Source organism: Salmo salar, chromosome 11, assembly GCF_965601325.2.
Source record: "Salmo salar chromosome 11, fSalSal1, whole genome shotgun sequence".
In the NCBI taxonomy this organism is placed as follows: Eukaryota; Metazoa; Chordata; class Actinopteri; order Salmoniformes; family Salmonidae; genus Salmo; species Salmo salar.
In genome coordinates this window covers 105,773,830-105,788,432 of record NC_138301.1, presented here as the reverse complement: position 1 = coordinate 105,788,432, position 14,603 = coordinate 105,773,830, and positions in this window count along the sequence as shown.

Sequence of the window (14,603 nt, the reverse complement as noted above, 5' to 3'; positions counted from 1 at the left end):
CCAACTCCACCTTGTCCACATCGTGGTTCAACCATAATTAACACTAGCCTCAACAACAACCTGAACCCTAACCCGAGCTTCTTGTCCACATCCCGGTTCAAACCTAACCCTCAACCACAACCCTAACCCTAGCTTCATGTCCACATCCCAGTTCAGCCCTAGCCTCAACCACAACCCTAACCCTAGCTTCATGTCCACATCCCAGTTCAGCCCTAGCCTCAACCACAACCCTAACCCTAGCTTCATGTCCACATCCTGGTTCAACCCTAACCTCAACCACAACCCTAACCCTAGCTTCATGTCCACATCCCAGTTCAGCCCTAGCCTCAACCACAACCCTAACCCTAGCTTCATGTCCACATCCCAGTTCAGCCCTAGCCTCAACCACAACCCTACTCCTAGCTTCATGTCTACATCCTGGTTCAACCCTAACCTCAACCACAACCCTACTCCTAGCTTCATGTCTACATCCTGGTTCAACCCTAGCCTCAACCACAACCCTAACCCTAGCTTCATGTCCACATCCCGGTTCAACCCTAACCTCAACCACAACCCTAACCCTAGCTTCATGTCCACATCCTGGTTCAACCCTAACCTCAACCACAACCCTAACCCTAGCTTTATGTCCACATCCCGGTTCAACCCTAACCTCAACCACAACCCTAACCCTAGCTTCATGTCCACAACCCGGTTCAACCCTAACCTCAACCACAACCCTAACCCTAGCTTCATGTCCACATCCCAGTTCAGCCCTAGCCTCAACCACAACCCTAACCCTAGCTTCATGTCCACATCCTGGTTCAACCCTAACCTCAACCACAACCCTAACCCTAGCTTTATGTCCACATCCCGGTTCAACCCTAGCCTCAACCACAACCCTAACCCTAGCTTCATGTCCACATCCTGGTTCAACCCTAACCTCAACCACAACCCTAACCCTAGCTTCATGTCTACATCCTGGTTCAACCCTAACCTCAACCACAACCCTAACCCTAGCTTCATGTCTACATCCTGGTTCAGCCCTAACCTCAACCACAACCCTAACCCTAGCTTCATGTCCACATCCCAGTTCAGCCCTAGCCTCAACCACAACCCTAATCCTAGCTTCATGTCCACATCCCAGTTCAGCCCTAGCCTCAACCACAACCCTAACCCTAGCTTCATGTCCACATCCTGGTTCAACCCTAACCTCAACCACAACTCTAACCCTAGCTTTATGTCCACATCCCGGTTCAACCCTAGCCTCAACCACAACCCTAACCCTAGCTTCATGTCCACATCCTGGTTCAACCCTAACCTCAACCACAACCCTAACCCTAGCTTCATGTCCACATCCTGGTTCAACCCTAGCCTCAACCACAACCCTAACACTAGCTTCATGTCCACATCCTGGTTTAACCCTAACCTCAACCACAACCCTAACCCTAGCTTCATGTCCACATCCCGGTTCAACCCTAGCCTCAACTACAACCCTAACCCTAGCTTCATGTCCACATCCCAGTTCAGCCCTAACCTCAACCACAACCCTAACCCTAGCTTCATGTACACATCCTGGTTCAACCCTAGCCTCAACCACAACCCTAACCCTAGCTTCATGTCCACATCCTGGTTCAACCCTAACCTCAACCACAACCCTAACCCTAGCATCATGTCCACATCCTGGTTCAACCTTAACCTCAACCACAACCCTAACCCTAGCTTCATGTCCACATCCCAGTTCAGCCCTAGCCTCAACCACGACCCTAATCCTAGCTTCATGTCCACATCCCGGTTCAACCCTAACCCTAGACTCAACCACAACCCTAACCCTAGCTTCATGTCCACATCCTGGTTCAACCCTAACATCAACCACAACCCTAACCCTAGCTTCATGTCCACATCCCGGTTCAACCCTAACCTCAACCACAACCCTAATCCTAGCTTCACGTCAACATCCTGGTTCAACCCTAACCTCAACCACAACCCTAACCCTAGCTTCATGTCAACATCCCGGTTCAACCCTAACCCTAGCTTCATGTCCACATCACAGTTCAGCCCTAGCCTCAACCACAACCCTAATCCTAGCTTCATGTCCACATCCCAGTTCAGCCCTAACCTCAACCACAACCCTAATCCTAGCTTCATGTCCACATCCCAGTTCAGCCCTAACCTCAACCACAACCCTAACCCTAGCTTCATGTCCACATCACAGTTCAACCCTAACACTAGCCTCAACCACAACCCTAACCCTAGCTTCATGTCCACATCCCGGTTCAGCCCTAGCCTCAACCACAAACCTAACTCTAGCTTCATGTCCACATCACAGTTCAACCCTAACACTAGCCTCAACCACAACCCTAACCCTAGCTTCATGTCCACATCCCGGTTCAACCCTAGCCTCAACCACAACCCTAACCCTAGCTTCATGTCCACATCCCGGTTCAACCCTAACCTCAACCACAACCCTAACCCTAGCTTCATGTCCACATCCCAGTTCAGCCCTAGCCTCAACCACAACCCTAACCCTAGCTTCATGTCCACATCCTGGTTCAACCCTAACCTCAACCACAACCCTAACCCTAGCTTCATGCCCACATCCTGGTTCAACCCTAACCTCAACCACAACCCTAACCCTAGCTTCATGTCCACATCCTGGTTCAACCCTAACCTCAACCACAACCCTAACCCTAGCTTCATGTCCACATCCTGGTTCAACCCTAACCTCAACCACAACCCTAACCCTAGCTTCATGTCCACATCCCGGTTCAGCCCTAGCCTCAACCACAACCCTAACCCTAGCTTCATGTCCACATCCCAGTTCAGCCCTAGCCTCAACCACAACCCTAACCCTAGCTTCATGTCCACATCCTGGTTCAACCCTAGCCTCAACCACAACCCTAACCCTAGCTTCATGTCCACATCCTGGTTCAACCCTAACCCTAGCCTCAACCACAACCCTAACCCTAGCTTCATGTCCACATCCTGGTTCAACCCTAACCTCAACCACAACCCTAACCCTAGCTTCATGTCCACATCCTGGTTCAACCCTAACCTCAACCACAACCCTAACCCTAGCTTCATGTTCACATCCCGGTTCAACCCTAGCCTGAACCACAACCCTAACCCTAGCTTCATGTCCACATCCCGGTTCAACCCTAACCTCAACCACAACCCTAACCCTAGCTTCATGTCAACATCCCGGTTCAACCCTAACCTCAACCACAACCCTAATCCTAGCTTCATGTCTACATCCTGGTTCAACCCTAACCTCAACCACAACCCTAACCCTAGCTTCATGTCTACATCCTGGTTCAACCCTAACCTCAACCACAACCCTAACCCTAGCTTCATGTCCACATCCTGGTTCAACCCTAACCTCAACCACAACCCTAACGCTAGCTTCATGTCCACATCCTGGTTCAACCCTAACCTCAACCACAACCCTAACCCTAGCTTCATGTCCACATTCCAGTTCAGCCCTAGCCTCAACCACAACCCTAACCCTAGCTTCATGTCCACATCCCAGTTCAGCCCTAGCCTCAACCACAACCCTAACCCTAGCTTCATGTCCACATCCCAGTTCAGCCCTAGCCTCAACCACAACCCTAACCCTAGCTTCATGTCCACATCCTGGTTCAACCCTAGCCTCAACCACAACCCTAACCCTAGCTTCATGTCCACATCCTGGTTCAACCCTAACCCTAGCCTCAACCACAACCCTAACCCTAGCTTCATGTCCACATCCTGGTTCAACCCTAACCTCAACCACAACCCTAACCCTAGCTTCATGTCCACATCCTGGTTCAACCCTAACCTCAACCACAACCCTACTCCTAGCTTCATGTCCACATCCCAGTTCAGCCCTAGCCTCAACCACAACCCTAACCCTAGCTTCATGTCCACATCCCAGTTCAGCCCTAACCTCAACCACAACCCTAACCCTAGCTTCATGTCTACGTCCTGGTTCAACCCTAACCTCAACCACAACCCTAACCCTAGCTTTATGTCCACATCCTGGTTCAACCCTAACACTAGCCTCAACCACAACCCTAACCCTAGCTTCATGTCCACATCCCGGTTCAACCCTAGCCTCAACCACAACCCTAACCCTAGCTTCATGTCAACATCCCAGTTCAGCCCTAGCCTCAACCACAACCCTAACCCTAGCTTCATGTCCACATCCTGGTTCAACCCTAGCCTCAACCACAACCCTAACCCTAGCTTCATGTCCACATCCTGGTTCAACCCTAACCCTAGCCTCAACCACAACCCTAACCCTAGCTTCATGTCCACATCCTGGTTCAACCCTAACCTCAACCACAACCCTAACCCTAGCTTCATGTCCACATCCTGGTTCAACCCTAACCTCAACCACAACCCTACTCCTAGCTTCATGTCCACATCCCAGTTCAGCCCTAGCCTCAACCACAACCCTAACCCTAGCTTCATGTCCACATCCCAGTTCAGCCCTAACCTCAACCACAACCCTAACCCTAGCTTCATGTCTACATCCTGGTTCAACCCTAACCTCAACCACAACCCTAACCCTAGCTTTATGTCCACATCCTGGTTCAACCCTAACCTCAACCACAAACCTAACCCTAGCTTCATGTCAACATCACAGTTCAACCCTAACACTAGCCTCAACCACAACCCTAACCCTAGCTTCATGTCCACATCCCGGTTCAACCCTAACCTCAACCACAACCCTAACCCTAGCTTCATGTCCACATCCCGGTTCAACCCTAACACTAGCCTCAACCACAACCCTAACCCTAGCTTCATGTCCACATCCCGGTTCAACCCTAGCCTGAACCACAACCCTAACCCTAGCTTCATGTCCACATCCCGGTTCAACCCTAACCTCAACCACAACCCTAACCCTAGCTTCATGTCAACATCCCGGTTCAACCCTAACCTCAACCACAACCCTAACCCTAGCTTCATGTCTACATCCTGGTTCAACCCTAACCTCAACCACAACCCTAACCCTAGCTTCATGTCCACATCCTGGTTCAACCCTAACCTCAACCACAACCCTAACCCTAGCTTCATGTACACATCCTGGTTCAACCCTAACCTCAACCACAACCCTAAACCTAGCTTCATGTCTACATCCCGGTTCAACCCTAGCCTCAACCACAACCCTAACATAGCTTCATGTCCACATCCCGGTTCAACCCTAAACCTAGCCTCAACCACAACCCTAACAGTGTTTCTTGGTTGTCTTAAACAAATCTACTTTGAAACAAAAGTATACACCTCACTCACATGGTTATGGGCTTAACAAAAAGAGGACACCTGTACCATGTCAGATATAGAGTTGAAATGTATTACATTTTCAGTTTGCATCCCGATATTTCACTTTATATACATGACAGAAGACTGAAATTTAACAAAACCGTTTGACATAAATCCGGTGTTTCTTCGGTATTTTAAAAAAATAAATGTTTATTAATTATGAAACTATAAAAAAAAATATGAATAACATTCCACCCATAAGGCCACTAGTCATTTGACTGCAGGAAAGGGCTTCTGATATATAGCCATTTATTCTAGAATAATAGAATTTATAAATGCTTGATGAGCTTAGTTCAACTGCCATACCCCATCAGAACCCATCAGAACCCATGATATAAGCTTGTTTTACTCCGATGTGTGTAAACAATGTAGCCTAATTGTACACACACACTGTATAACTTAAAAACAATGTGTACATGATCAATCCTTGCCTCCATAGCCATGTGTATGAATTTGAGAGGGGTTACATTTCTCTGCTGTTTAACAAAACAAGTTGCAGAGGGCCGTTCTATTTTTCTTAGAATCGGAGGCTGCAGCTTTAAGTGTACTGCTGCCTAATTATTCCGTTTTTGATTGTTTATCCGTTTTTTTGCTTGTTTTGTAGCATATGTCCTGAAATATATTAACAGAAAAACACATATTTGTTTTTTTTTAAATAGGAAAGTCAATTTGTGAAGTTCCATTTTGAGAACTTTCTGAATTGACTATTAGCCATCATTATTCTCAGAAGGTTCTCTAAATATAACAAAAATATATAATGTCCAACAATTGCTGTTGTTTGTTTGTTTTACATTGTTTTGAGATTATGGGAGACAATAATGTCCCTTATTTGCTTGAAATAAGGGTAGGCTATAGCCCTACACTGTAAGAAATGACCCTTTGGATCAACCTAAAAAACATACTTCAGCTAGTTACAAGGTTTTTTCAATTCAATAAAATAAAACATTTGTTGAAACCAAATATAGTATTCAGTGATTAATAGGTTTGTTAATAATCAAATATATGTTTCAAGTTTGACCTACTTCTTTCAACACTCAACCTACTTTTCCCCTTTGGTTAAACCTAATAATTAACAAACACAAACAATGATTTCAAGTGTGCTAGAATGGGTTAAACGAACCAAAGAGTAATTTTCGATCATTCCAATCAGCACTTCAGATGAACAAAAACAACTCCCGTCACAATGCCTCTCCCCTATTTGACCTAGATATTTTGTGTGTATGTATTGATATGTAGGCTATGTGTGATGTTTTTAAATGTATGTAGTTCTGTCTTTGAGCTGTTCTTGTCTATTAATGTTCTGTATTGTGTCATGTTCTGTGTGGACCCCAGGAAGTGTAGCAGCGGCTTTTGCAACAGCTAATGGGGATCCTAATACATTACCAAAAATACAACAGCGCCACCTAGGCCTAGGCCCGCCTGCCTGAAAGTTGAACATGGTTGGTTGAGGTGAGGTGTAGGCCTATATGATTTTAGGACATGAAAAAGATTTGAGCGTTTTCCACTAGATGGGCCAGCTGCAAAGTCAAAATTGGCTATATTGTAAAAATTCATGAAAACTAAAAATTGCTTTTGGTCTTAATTTAAGGTTAGGGTTAGGCATTAGGTTTAGCAGTGTGGTTAAGGTTAGGGTTAAGGTTAGGTATGACTTTGTGCCTGTGCCAGCTAGAGAACACTCTGAAGAGCAGCCTCCAGAACAAGATGCATGAAAAAAAAATGCTAACCTGCAAAAATAACATGAAAGTCGAATAGGCCTATACCTAGCCTACATTATATTTGTCCCACTATTAAATCAGGGAGGGGACTGTGGATTTTTCTCAGTCCATCAGTACGTTCCTTTGTACATTAGTCATACGCAATATCTCAGACAGCACTGGGATGATTTTCATGTAAGTTGATAGTGAATGATGTGTCTTGCCATAGAGATCAGGCATTTACAAAATGACACTGATTGGCCCTAGGCGGGAGCTGTAGTAATTAACTGAAATGTGTTAGTCATATGCAATATCTCAATTGGCCCAAGGGGCGCTGCATCATTCGTGGGGGACAACATGATACTGCAACCTCTTGCCTTATTTTTTATAAATTGACACAAAAACATATTTAAAAAATAAGGGTTTCTATTTTGAAGGAATTCAGATGAAAAATTCCACAAGAGGGGTCAAGAACACATCCGTGTTATCACTGCTACCTCCTCCTAATGTATCACCATTTCTGTCTTTAGAGTACCCCCCTGCCTTTACCATATTTCATCTGACTGAATGGTTGGAAAGGAATTGGAGAGTCATGGTGCTGTAGCTGTGTTTTAGTTGATTCTATTGTTGTTGGAGGGCTGTGTATTCATGTCCTCAGCAAACTGTACAGCTGTATGGAAATAAGACAGCACGAACTGCACATGGCCCACGAGTGCCACGGGCCAATCGCTGGCGTTCCCGCATCCTTTCTCATAGCAACAAGATTACACATTCCGAATTCCTCCTGCCCAGGCTGTGTGCTGAACAAAAGCAGTGTAGTGCCTCTGTATAGCCCATCAGGCTGCTCTAGGGCCAGGCATTGAGGATTCTTCTAAGTACATTTTCAAGCAATTGCTAAGACTATGACGAATCATCAATGATGTGCATGATGATGATGATATCATTGTAGGCATAGTGGGTCACTTAATAGGCTATAGACCAAGGTTTAACCACAATTGACATTTCCAAGGTGTTTGAAAGCGTGTGGTTATTCATTATTTTCATACTTTATGTTTCTCAAAAGCTGCTGCTCTCATCCCCCTTGACTCATGTCTAAAACTGTGGAAGCCATATTTAATTGCCTGGTTGTGATTATGCTCTTATTACATTTTCAAAGTTACTTTAAAAAAATGTATAATAACCCTTACCTACTGAGGCTGAATTAAAATGTCATATGTAGGACAGACTCATAAACACCCGAGGGCCCATGCAGCAATGCTCTTTTTGAAACAACATTGTGTAGGCTAACATTGTAGTTGTATTCGGTGGATTTAACATATTGCTAGATATTACTGCACCGTTGGAGGTAGAAACATAAGCATTTCTCTGCACCTGCGATAACATCTAAAATTAGATCTTGAGGTTAATAACATTAGTTTGAACATGATGACCAGTGTATATTGCGGGTGGCACATTTTTTAAAACTAGTTTTCCCTTATAGGCCTCAGTGGCGATAGGTATTCCATTGGTTTAAAAGCGCCACATTTGTGATTCCGTTTAATTATGCCACCGCTGAATTGTGTGTCTGAGCCGCCAGTAATTGACTAAGTCAGGCAGGTCACGTCAAAGAATAGGACCGAATTCAATTCTCCAGCTTTATGCAAATAGTGTGTCACAGAGGTCAGGGCACGCGCGTGGCTTGTGCCTCCAAAGGCACACGCTTCAAACTTCCAATTCCAACAAAGGCGGAAAGTAAAATAATGGGGGAAGTCCCCCCTTCAGCCCCGAACACATAGGCCTATTCAAATACATGCCCTTCGCCTCTCCGTAGTGCAATCCTCCTTGCGTGCCAACTTTTTTTGTCTACTATCCCCAAAGGATGAAAAAAAAATCCAATAACAATCAAAGCTCCCGAGACAACAGACCGGTTGGGAGACACCATACAAAGGCTGGTGTGTGTGTGTGTGTGTGTGTGCGTGCGTGCGTGCGTGCGTGCGTGCGTGCGTGCGTGCGTGCGTTTGGCTATGCGTTTGTGCGTGTGCGCCCTGAACATATTCCAAACTAGATTGCTGCTGAGGACAGCGTCGGTTTCTCCTATTGTGGGACATGCTTATTCTTCATAACAACATTATCTGATGCCTATTTTAAATCAATGTTGACAAGTTAAAAGGAAAGGCATAAGAAAACAGGCTAAAGGTAATGATTTTGTCTGGGTTGATAGCCCTAATATATCATTTCTCTATCAAAACAGGAATTGGGGATGTTGTCTTTTATTTGTATTTTATTTCAATGCACAATAACACATTATCCACATGCCTATTTCATACAGGAACTTATAGAATTGCAACAATATGCCATAGGCCTACACGCCATTTTGATGTTAAGCACAAAAGAGGCTAAAAACATTAATCAATGCAACTGATTGCTTAGATTGATTAACATGATCAATATATATATATATATTGTTGTATATATATTTAACAATATATATATTTAACTAGGCAAGTCAGTTAAGAACAAATACTTATTTACAATGACGGCCTACCCCGGCCAAACCCTAACCCGGACGACACTGGGCCAACTGTGCACCGTCCTATGGGTCCTTACACTGTAAAACGAAGTGCTTAGGATCTGAACACATAACTAAACACTTTTCTGTAACACTTTTTAAATGTGTCAAGGAGTTACAATTTCAATGAAAACTTGTAAACACCGGAACATGCTTATTCGCTGTAACACATTTTAAACATGTTTTTTTCAGAACAAGGGGTTTAGATTTTAAACACTAAACAATGGGGGTGTTGTTTTAACACTGTAGGATGTAAAGCGGTATTTGCTTATTTCCCAGCATTCCTTTCGAGTGAATGTGCGGAATACCCACCCATGACTGTGTTTGTTAGTGACAGAGACATGGTTGTTGCATTATTGCTGGCACTTTCACCAAAGAGATTGCTTAAGTGAATGTGTTTCAATTAGAAGTAAATATTAGACATAAGGCTGTTAGTTATTGTCTAGTTATTCCCAACATTGTGGTCTGAAAATCCTGGTTCATAGACCTGCAAATCATCAGACCAGCAAGTTTCTAAAGTGATTAGTTAGTCCAATCAGAATACAGCCAGAGGGTGGATATCCATGATTTTGAATATTATATCACTCACAACCTGCACACAGAATGACTGCTATGGTGAAGGACATAATAAACAAGACTACCTATCAATTAATCAATGTGCAAGAGGAAACATAGATATTAAAACAAACTATTCTAAAAATCAACCTGCTGGGAAATTTCTAATGAGGCCCCTCCCATTTATTTTTCAGTGGGCGGGTTCAATTATATTGAGGCCGCGGGGCACTGGTCTATGGCCCATAGGGTTGGGGAGAAACGGATTACATGCAGACATAGATTACGGATTACATGTAATCCGTTACATGCAAGGGATTACAAAAAACAAACTATAATCCGTTAAATTACTAGCAAAAATATTGTAATCAGATTACAGATACTTTTGAAAAACTAGATGATTACTTCAAGGATTACTTTTAAATTCAGAAAGGATGTTTGCGAAAATAAATCTGACACTTCTCCGTTTTCTCAGTGACATTCAAATCAGCATTGAAAAAAGGTGCAAGTTTAAGTTTGTTCCACCTGAGCGAGTCTGATCACAAGTCAGAGACCACTATGATGGTAGGCCTTGAAATACATCCACAGGTGCACCTCCAATTGACTCAAATTATGTCAATGGTGTCATAGGGTAAAGACCAAGACGCAACGGGAAAATATATACTCATCTTCTTTTTATTTGGTGAAGAAGGAAAACGTATACAAACCACAAACGAACTGGACAGTCTCGTCAGGCAAACAGCTCAACAAGAACAATCTCCCACAAACTAACATGTGAAAACAGGCGACCTAAGTATGACTCTCAATCAGCAACAACGATGTACAGCTGTTCCTGATTGAGAGCCACACCAGGCCAACACAGAAATACAACACTAGACCAGCCCCCTAGAAATACAATACAAGAACATACCCAACAACCCGGAACACATAAATCAAACACCCCATCTTACATAAATACATATCTAATAAACCCCGAACCACTTAAATCAAATACCCTTTCTACATAGATACACCACTAAACCCAGAAACACTCTACACAAAATAATCCTCTATATAAACACATAACCAAAAACATGTACAACAAATACCCTCTGCCACGTCCTGACCAAACTACAATAACAAATAGGCCCTTTACTGGTCAGGACGTGACAAATTAGCCTATCAGAAGCTTCTAAAGCCATGACGTCATTTTCTGGAATTTTCCAAGCTGTTTAAAGGCACAGTCAACTTAGTGTATGTAAACTTCTGACCCACTGGAATTGTGATACAGTGAATAATAAGTGAAATAATCTGTCTGTAAACAATTATTGGAAAAATTACTTGTGTCATGCACAAAGTAGATGTTCTAACCGACTTTCCAAAACTATAGTTTGTTAACAATACATTTGTGGAGTGGTTTAAAAACCAGTTTTAATGACTCCAACCTAAGTGTATGTAAACTTCCGACTTCAACTGCATATATATATCAACTCAGCAAAAAAATAAACGTCCTCTCACTGTCAACTGCGTTTATTTTCAGCAAACTTAACATGTGTAAATATTTGTATGAACATAAAATTCAACAACTGAGACATAAACTGAACAAGTTCCACAGACATGTGACTAACAGAAATTGAATAATGTGTCCCTGAACAAAGGGGGCGTCAAAATCAAAAGTAACAGTCAGTATCTGGTGTGGCCACCAGCTGCATTAGGTACTGCAGTGCATCACCTCCTCATGGACTGCACCAGATTTGCCAGTACTTGCTGTGCGATGTTACCCCACTCTTCCACCAAGGGACCTGCAAGTTCCCGGACATTTTTTGGGGGAATGGCTATAGCCCTCACCCTCCAATCCAACAGGTCACAGATGTGCTCAATGGGATTGAGAACTGGGCTCTTCGCTGGCCATGAAAGAACACTGACAATCCTGTCTTGCAGGAAATCACGCACAGAACGAGCAGTATGGCTGGTGGCATTGTCATGCTGGAGGGTCATGTCAGGATGAGCCTGCAGGAAGGGTACCACATGAGGGAGGAGGATGTCTTCCCTGTAACGCACAGCGTTGAGATTGCCTGCAATGACGCTGTGACACTCCGCCCCAGACAATAACGGACCCTCCACCTCCAAATCAATCCCGCTCCAGAGTACAGGCCTCGGTGTAATGCTCATTCCTTCGACGATAAATGCGAATCTGACCATCACCCCTGGTGCGACAAAACCGCGACTTCTCAGTGAAGAGTACTTTTTGTCAGTCCTGTCTGGTCCAGCAATGGTGGGTTTGTGCCCAAAGGCAACGTTGTTGCTGGTGATGTCTGGTGACGACCTGCCTTACAACAGGCCTACAAGCCCTCAGTCCAGCCTCTCTCAGCCTATTGCGGACAGTCTGAGCACTGATGGAGGGATTGTGTGTTCCTGGTGTAACTCGAGCAGTTGTTGTTGCCATCCTGTACCTGTCCCGCAGGTGTGATGTTCGGATGTACTGATCCTGTGCAGGTGTTGTTACACGTGGTCTGCCACTGCGAGGACGATCAGCTGTCCGTCCTGTCTCCCTGTAGCGCTGCCTTAGGCGTCTCACAGTACAGACAATGCAATTTATTGCCCTGGCCACATTGCAGTCCTAATGCCTCCTTGCAGCATGCCTAAGGCATGTTCACGCAGATGAGCAGGGACCCTGGGCATCTTTCTTTTGGTATTTTTCAGAGTCAGTCGAAAGGTCTCTTTAGTGTCCTAAGTTTTCATAACTGTGACCTTAATTGCCTACCGTCTGTAAGCTGTTAGTGTCTTAACGACCGTTCCACAGGTGAATGTTCATTCATTGTTTATGGTTCATTGAACAAGCATGGGAAACTGTGTTAAACCCTTTACAATGAAATCTGTGAAGTTATTTGGATTTTTACAAATTATCTCTGAAAGACAGGGTCCTGAAAAAGGGATGTTTCTTTTTTTGCTGAGTTTATTTTATATTTGAGATTATTCAAAGTAGCCAACCTTTGCCTTGATGACAGCTTTGTACACTCTTGGCATTCTCTCAACCAGCTTCATGAGGAATGCTTTTCCAAACGTCTTGAAGGAGGTCCCACATATGCTGAGCACTTGTTGGCTGCTTTTCCTTCGCTCTGCGGTCCATCTCATCCCAAACAATGTCAATTGGATTGAGGTTGGGTGATTGTGGAGGCCAGGTCATCTGATGCAGCACTCCATCACTCTCCTTCTTGGTCAAATAGCCCTTACACAGCCTGGAGTTGTGTTGGGTCATTTTCCTGTTGAAAAACAAATGATAGACCCACTAAGCGCAAACCATATGGGATGGCGTATCGCTGCAGAATGCTGTGGTAGCCATGCTGTTTAAGTGTGCCTTACATTCTAAATAAATCACTGACAGTGTCACCAGCAAAGCACCAATCACACCTCCTCCTCCATGCTTTACGGTGGGAATCACATATGTGGACATCATCCGTTCACCTACTCTTCTCACAATGACATGTCGGTTGGAACCAAAAATCTCAAATTTGGACTCATCAGACCAAAGGAAGAGATTTCCACCGGTCTAATGTCCATTGCTCGTGTTTCTTGGCCCAAGCAAGTCTCTTCTTATTATTTGTGTCCTTTAGTAGTGGTTTCTTTGCAGCAATTCGACCATGAAGGCCTGATTCATGCAGTCTCCTCTGAACAGTTGATGTTGAGATGTTACTTTAGAAAGTTGTTTCAGGCTTATATTGTGAAAGGGGAGAGAATAAGACTACTCACAGTAAGTGGCTCAGCTGAAAGCTATGAGTTGTTTATCGCGCACAGCCGTGAGCGCGAGCTCCGTTCCCTTTCCTTTCTAATAACAACGGAGATGTCCGGTTGGAATATTATTGAACATTTATGATAAAATCATCCTAAAGATACATCGTTTGACATGTTTCTACGAACTTCAATGGAACTTTTTTGACTTTTCGCCTGGACTTAGTGCCCCCGCTTTGTGCATTTGGATTAGTGAACTAAACGCGTGAACAAAAAGGAGGTATTTGGACATAAAGATTAACTTTATCGAAGAAAACAAACATTTATTGTGGAACTGGGATTCCTGGGAGTGCATTTCGATGAAGATCATCAAAGGTAAGTGAATATTTATAACGCTATTTCTGACTTTTGTTGACTCCACAACATGGCGGGTATCTGTATGGCTTGTTTTGGTGGCTGAGCGCTGTACTCAGATTATCGCATGGTGTGCTTTCGCCGAAAAGCTTTTTTTAAATCTGACACAGCGGTTGCATTAAGGAGAAGTTTATCTTTAATCCTATGTATAACACCTGTATCTTTCATCAACGTTTATGATGAATATTTCTGTAAATTGATGTGGCTCTCTGCAAAATCACTGGATGTTTTGGAGGCAAAACATTACTGAACATAATGCGCCAATGTAAACTGAGATTTTTGGATATAAATATGAACTTTATCGAACAAAACATACATGTATTGTGTAACATGAAGTCCTATGAGTGCCATCTGATGAAGATCATCAAAGTTTAGTGATTAATTTTATCTCTATTTCTGCTTTTTGT